General features: G+C 36.1%; 1 long non-coding RNA gene across 1 annotated transcript; it reads right to left on the bottom strand.

Moving 5' to 3' along the window:
• Positions 1–708: 708 nt before the first annotated feature.
• LOC308189177 lies at positions 709–6,701 on the bottom strand. Its single transcript, XR_013946074.1, has 4 exons — positions 6,641–6,701; positions 5,659–5,759; positions 4,406–4,492; positions 709–1,273 (listed from the first exon to the last, which is right to left on the bottom strand). It is a non-coding gene; the product is annotated as an uncharacterized lncRNA (long non-coding RNA).
• Between the last annotated feature and the right edge of the window lie 333 nt (positions 6,702–7,034).

The following is a 7,034-nucleotide window of genomic DNA, read 5'->3' as shown; positions in this document are numbered from 1 at the left end:
ACTAAGTAAAGGATTTTCCTCTGTGATCTACCTTGTTTGCAACTGTTTGCTATAATTACCCTCTGGACATCCAGAAAGAAGGACCTGGTACTGACTCTAAAGTAATTTCAGTGAACACATACATAACCTGCAGCTTAACCATATCCTGGCTAGTGACTCCCTACATGACCTAGCAGCAGAACATGACAAATTCCTGTTGTTCATACACCTGCCAGCTCTAAAAAGGGAAATCTGCCAAGTATATCAGGTTTATGAGTGATCGCTTGCAAGTGATTAGAAGGCAGATTATTTTCATTTAGCGAGAGGCAGAATAATGTGTCAAAAGCATTCCAGAGGGCTGCATATTGTGCCTGATGCAAGATGAAGTCACAGGAGCATGATATAAAGGCAGAACAGACTGAAATAATTGCTCCCTGTTTAGAAAAAATAGTTAGCTGCTGAGGATTTGCAGGAAATGTTAGCTGCCAAAGAGACCGGCATTTCTGCTATTTGTGGTGCATCTGCCTCTTTCAAAAATGTGTTGGGTATGCTTCATAGTTTCAAAGCACAGATATTCACTATTCTTGCTTTCAAATGCAGTCTTGGCAGTGATATATGGTAACACCAACTCTCAAACTGTAACTTTCTGAAACTAAGGAAAGAAGTTAGTGATGACTCTAAAGACAGTTTTCCCTTTGGTCTTGTAATGAGAATTTGCCATGGGGTGAACAGGGGAGGGATTGCAAGAAGTTTATTGAGGAAATATGTAGACCTTGACAAAAGGGTTAACCAAATCAAATCATCATATAATGGAATTTGTTTTTTATTTCATTAGATATTTTTGCAGCGAATATGTTCAGATAGATGTGTTTGAAGAAACCATGAATTCTCACCTATCATTTTTATAAAATGTCAGTAAAAAATACCAGAAAACAGCTAGTCAGCAAATAAAAGGCAATGGTCAAAACAATACAAAACAGTACAGATCAATTACTTTCCTTTAAAATTATAATGCCCCAATCATGACAACAATGAACATGTGAGATACTCAATGAATGAGCCATCACTTCACAGGATTTTTTCGGTCTCACTGTACAAACTTCTCAGTGATGATGATCACTTACATCTTATAACCTAGATCCCTGTTACACAAATATTGGTGAGGTTGAGCACATTTTTTCCCATCTCACAGTTCTTTTGAGAAACCATTCAGTACCTTGTAAATCAGCAGGTGTCCCATAGTCACAACAAAACTGCTCATGTACTTCAGCTGATTATTATTTCAACTAACTTCCTTCAAATAGAAAAAAAATATATATATATATATTAAATAAAAGAAAAAGAGGGTGAATGAACTTAAGCTTCTAGCACAAATTTTACAAAGGGAAATTTGAGAAAAAAAAGTCCAGAAATATATCTGCACTAACTATAGACGGGATATGTTTAAATGCTATATATAGCGTACATAGTGTATATATAAACATACATAAGCTCTCCTTCTTCTTCTCCCAAAAGCAATTTGACTTGTATTTCTTTACGGTGATCTAAAGTACACTCTGTGAATTTCATTGTTTTCCAAAGGCAACTGTATTGAATATATCACTTGCAATTATTTGACTGACAGGAGAAATATCCAAAATATTTTAATGAATCTCTGTAGTCAGGAACACTATACTCCGCACACAAGATACACAATGCCTTTGTGGGCATATTTGTTTCCAAACAAAGCTATAATTTGTAATTCAGCTAAAGGACTTAGGGGAATTTGAGTATAATCAAATACGACAGAACAAATATAAAAGTGAGTATGTTGGCAACAATCCATGTTAGCGGATGTATGTCTGAGTAAAAGATTGACTTTCATTTCAAAGCCTGTCCTCACTCATTCCTGTATTGCTGGTACTATAGTAATTATGTGGAATGAAGCTATTTGATATTCTCACTCAAAACTATTGATGGTGGTCCACATAAAAATCAGTCTTGCTTTTACTGATTCTGCATGTGCTGCATTGTGGGTATGGGAATAGTCCCACAGGCTTTAGTGACCCCAATGAGTCTTTCTGCATTTTCACATCACGAGCTGGCTAGCACTTGTCTTCCTTTTTCTTTCATTCTGGGGGGTAGAAATGTAGTATGGTGTTAAAGGGACAGTGCAGCTGTATGGGATGATTCTGATCTTACCATTACCTTGAATTAAACGTGAATTCAGCAGACATGCTCAAGATATTAACCTTATTATATAACCTTATTTCATTCCATGTTACTTTCTAGCAATGGTTTTGGAACATTACACCCATTCAAGTACTCATTTTCCTTCAGGAACTTGTTGAAACAACCCTACTCTGCCTCCCTAACTAAGGCATATCTTTACTATATCTTAACAAGCCACATTTAGACTTGAAAAATTTACAAAATAACTTATTATGGCAGAAACTCTCATTTTTTAGCAAGGATATCAAAACAGGAAGGAAAAGACAAACAGAGAAATAGCACTGGCGAAAAAAAAAAAAATCAGACTTCACATATATTTTTTTTTTCGAGAAGAAAAAAAATCCAGTCTGCATTTTCCATTTAATAAACATTTTAGAAATAATAATAATGATAATAATGCATTTGAAATGTTCAGTTTTCTTGAAATTAGAATAGAATAGTTCATTTAGAAGGGACCTTCAAAGATCACCTAGTCCAACAGCCTGACCAAACGTTAAAGAATGTGAATGAGGACATTATCCAAATGCCTCTTGAACACTGACAAGCAGAGGTCTCCAGTTACAGATAAGTACATGGAGTGTTTTAGGTCTCCAGTATGAGTACCAATCTGCCACGTTCACAGAAAAATGCATTGAGATGAAGTAAACACAGTTTCTGTATACAGGAAATGTATGTGGGTTTGACTGGATAACAAGGACAAAACATTCTCCATGTGGAGAGTAAGGCAGCAGAACAGGCCACCACTCATAGAGGCTGTGCAGACTCCATCCTTGGAGGTTGACCTAAGTGTACAAAGCCCTGATCAATTTGGAGTAAATTCAGTTTTGACCTGGCTTTCAGCACAAGACACAGAGTCAGCCTCCTAAAGTCCCTTTTCCACTTGAGCAAATCCATGATTGTCTGACACAGAAAACTAAAAACAAAGACACATAAAACTCCCAGCAGTATATAAAAGCTTGTAATGGAGCTTGTATTATAAATATTCAGTCTCTGTTATCTTCTAGCATCAAGTCATAGAATCATAGAATCATTAAGGTTGAAAAATGCCTCCAAGATCATCTGGTCCAACCATCACCCTACCTACCAATGTCACCCACTAAACCATGTCCCTAAGCACCTTATCTAACCTTTCTTTGATCACCCCCAGGGACAGTGACTCCACCACCTCCCTGGGCAACCCTTTCCAATGTCTGACTACTCTTTTTGAGAAGAAATGTCTCCTCATTTCCAATCTGAACCTCTCCTGGTGCAACTTGAGGCCATTTCCTCTACTCCTATCACTAGCCATCAATCCAGAGAATTCCAGAAAAACATCTAACATTTTTCTCCTTATAAAATCATTTTGGTTGAAATGTTCATAAGATATAAGTTTAAATCTACTAAATTCCTCTATTATCTCAATGTCCTTACTAAATATGTTTTATCTTGTTGCATATACATACACTATAATGTGCAACAATTAAATTTAATGTACACCTAATAGTACCTTAGCAACACAGGGTGGCACAACAGTGTGGCAGTAAGAGGTAAACATTTTATAATATTTGATTTTCTACACCCAGACTATATACCCTTGCAGTTAGAATTAACCACTTCAGAAAAAAAAGCACTGTAACTCTACCACTAGCTCTGATCTTGTAGGCATGCCAGCTTTTCAGCATTCTGTCCAAATCTTTCCTGCCTCAGTGCCACCAATGCATACGCACTCAAACCTAGGCTTGATGCTTATTAATCTTCCTGTGCAGTTCTGGAAGAAATATTACAGTCATTTATGTTCTGAAAAGTATAAAGGGATTGATGCAAAAGGAGATTGAGATCATGCAGCTAAGATAGAGCATTAATAATAAAGTAGATCCTGTTTGAACAACAACTGCAAAAGACATTATTAGTTTGACTTGGACTTAATGTTTCAGAGATAGTTAGCTGTGTCAGGAGTAGGATCCAACAAGAGGCTTGATCATTTATACATCATTACAAAGAACTTCAGAAGGGCTAGGGAGCCTGTGGGTGAGAGCACCTACTGAGCATGTAGGATTTCTACCTATAATAGCATTTCAGCTCAGATATACAATTTTATTATTATGTATTCAGAAAGCTGGGAGACATCTTCAATATATGAGTTTAATTCCAGTCTGAACAACCTCAGATAAAAACAGAATATCTGCTCCATAAATTATTGATATTATATAGGCTTTTTTTCCCATCTCCTTTTTACCTTTTCTCCATTTTGCAGTGTAACGCCATTTACATCTGTACTCTCTCTCCCACAGCAACTCCTCACAGAAGGTTCCTGACCATGATTCTGCAGATAAATGAGGGTGAAAGGTGTTTGAGCTTTATTTCTTTAAAAGAGTGATTAAGATTGACAGAGATGGTGCTCACGTAGGGAGACGACCAAAATGGAAATCAACGTGGCTGATCAGAGAATGAGCCAAAAGTGTAATACAGTCATGAGGATGCCTTATATTTTAACTGACATTACAGATATAGTCATATAGTCCCACCAGTGAGTAAGGAAACAGGAAAAAAAAAAAAAAAAAAGGAACAGGAATAAGTAGTTCCAAGGATGAAGAGCAGAATAGGGAGCCTGTCAAAAAAGGAAAATCTCTCTTTTTTTTTTTTTTTTTTTGTTCCAATACCTGCTGACATCTAGATATATGATGTAGAACTGCCCAGACAGTAAATTTTGCAGATCTGTGACAAATAATGTTAAGGACAAAAGAGTTCAGCAGAGTTTATACTGAATATGCCTCACCTGGTAATTGAACCTCAGCTGAATTTGTGTGCAAGTATGTAGAGAATTGTGTTTGAAAAATAAGAATGAAAATTACACTCAGCAACTAGCTTAGCCTGTATTTTGGAAAGCGGAAGTCTGAAAAGAGTTTTGGTAAAATTATATATAAACAGTCCTGATTCAATCAACTGATGGTGCAATAATATAGAGTGCTGTGAGAACAAAGAGAGATGTATGAAGGAGGAAATAACCAATGAAAAGGACTAGACTTTTCACAAAGGTCACAGAGGACAAGCACAGAGGACTCCTTTAATGGGTCCTAAGAACGTTTTGGCTGCATGTGTGTAACACATGCTCTTCCTGTCCCTACAGCTACTCCAAGAGATGGTACCTCAGACCAAGAGGTACTCAGGACCAACCTCAAATGGTGCCTCTGTCTACCAACTATATCAAACCAACAGAATCCACTGTCTGACACTTCTGTATCATCGTACCCCAAGTTCCTCTTATTGCATCTGATTTAAGTGATGCAGAAACTGCATATTGGCTACTAGCTTTAAATTCTCAAAGGGTATGTAGCCCACTGTATCAGCAGAGTCCTAAAGGCATATTTTCTTACAGTGTCTTAAATAACTGTAGCTTAACAGACAGGTTTTGTTTAACTCTTTCCAGTCTTTAATATGAAATAGATACATTTAGGGATACTGTTTTTAAAGAAAATTTGCCATACTTACTCTACTTGTTTTTTTCCTATATCCTGGCATTAGAGATCATCTTTTGGAATGGTTCATCTTTTGTCTTTGTTGTTGTTGCTGTTCTCCACACCTTAAAAAAGCTACAAACAGAGAGATTCAGAAAAGAAACAACGCTACATGAATAACCTGAGGTTTGAAAAAGGTGGTTTGCAAAGTTTTTGGTATATCCAGGGGAAGGGTAAGAGGTGACTTGATTATAGCCTACAATTACCTACAATGAGAAAATTTCTGATTGCAAATAGCCCTTTAATTTAACAAATGAAGCATAACGAGATCCAATATTTGAAGGTGGAAGCTAGATGATTGATATTAGACTAGGTGTATATTTTTATCAGTGAATCTAATCAACTATTTGGACTATTTACCTAGGCGAATTGTTGGTTCGTCATCACTGAATACTTTTAATGAAAATTATGTGTTCCTGAAAGATGTAACAACTCAAGCAGAAATTATAGACTTTACGTGAGAATCACTTGAAGGAATTCTGTGTCTTGTATTATGAAGTAATTGTGACTAGATGATTATTATGGCACCCATCAGTCCTAAAAGTTTAGTGAAATTTAGTCCCATTTAAATCAATGTGAGTTTTGCCACTGTCTGGAATTAGGATTTCACCAACTTTACCCTAGACCACTTTACAAGCTCACTAACACTTTAAAGATACCTTGAAGTATGCAAAAATATAACCATTTAATTCCCCTCAACACTTCTAGAGTGACGTAAAGAAAGCCTTGCATGCATTCCAAATCAGGCATTCCTAACAACTAGAAATTAATATCCGTAACAACTGGGTATGAAAGATTGTATTTTAACTGGTATCCCATCTCTACCGTGAAGTTTGAAGAAGCACATACTTAAGCTTGCCAGTTGCACAGTTTTGTTTATTACAAGTTAAGGCTGATACAGTTGTAAATCAATAGAAGGAAGGCAAGTGTCCCCTCTATCTTGCACATAAACTTACAGTGTCTTGAAGGACAATTGTCTTGGACGATATAGAGGAGCCTTTACATAGCACAAAATTGTTCTTTCCTCATCTGTAATAAAACAGTAAGCCACTGTGTCAGAAGGCTGTAATAAAATGTTTATATGATACAGTGACATTAATAATTAGGTGTATTAGGAGATTTCAATACAAGTAAGAATTAGATTTAGACTTAGGATTTTCACTGCTGCAAGTAAGGCATGATACAGTTATAAAAAATAATCAGAGATACAAGCAAGCCAATCTGAATTATACTAACCTTCTATCTTGGTGTGAAAATAAAAGGATATATAGTGAAGTGAAGAGGAAAATCACAGATAATGTAATTTCTTAGAGTTATTAAAAAAAAAAAAAAAAGACAACTTACCACTCC

The sequence above is a fragment of the Anser brachyrhynchus genome (genome assembly GCF_964034855.1).
Source record: "Anser brachyrhynchus genome assembly, chromosome: 2".
NCBI classification, from domain to species: Eukaryota; Metazoa; Chordata; class Aves; order Anseriformes; family Anatidae; genus Anser; species Anser brachyrhynchus.
Note: the sequence above shows the minus strand (reverse complement) of the source record. Positions and strands in the feature narration are given on the sequence as shown.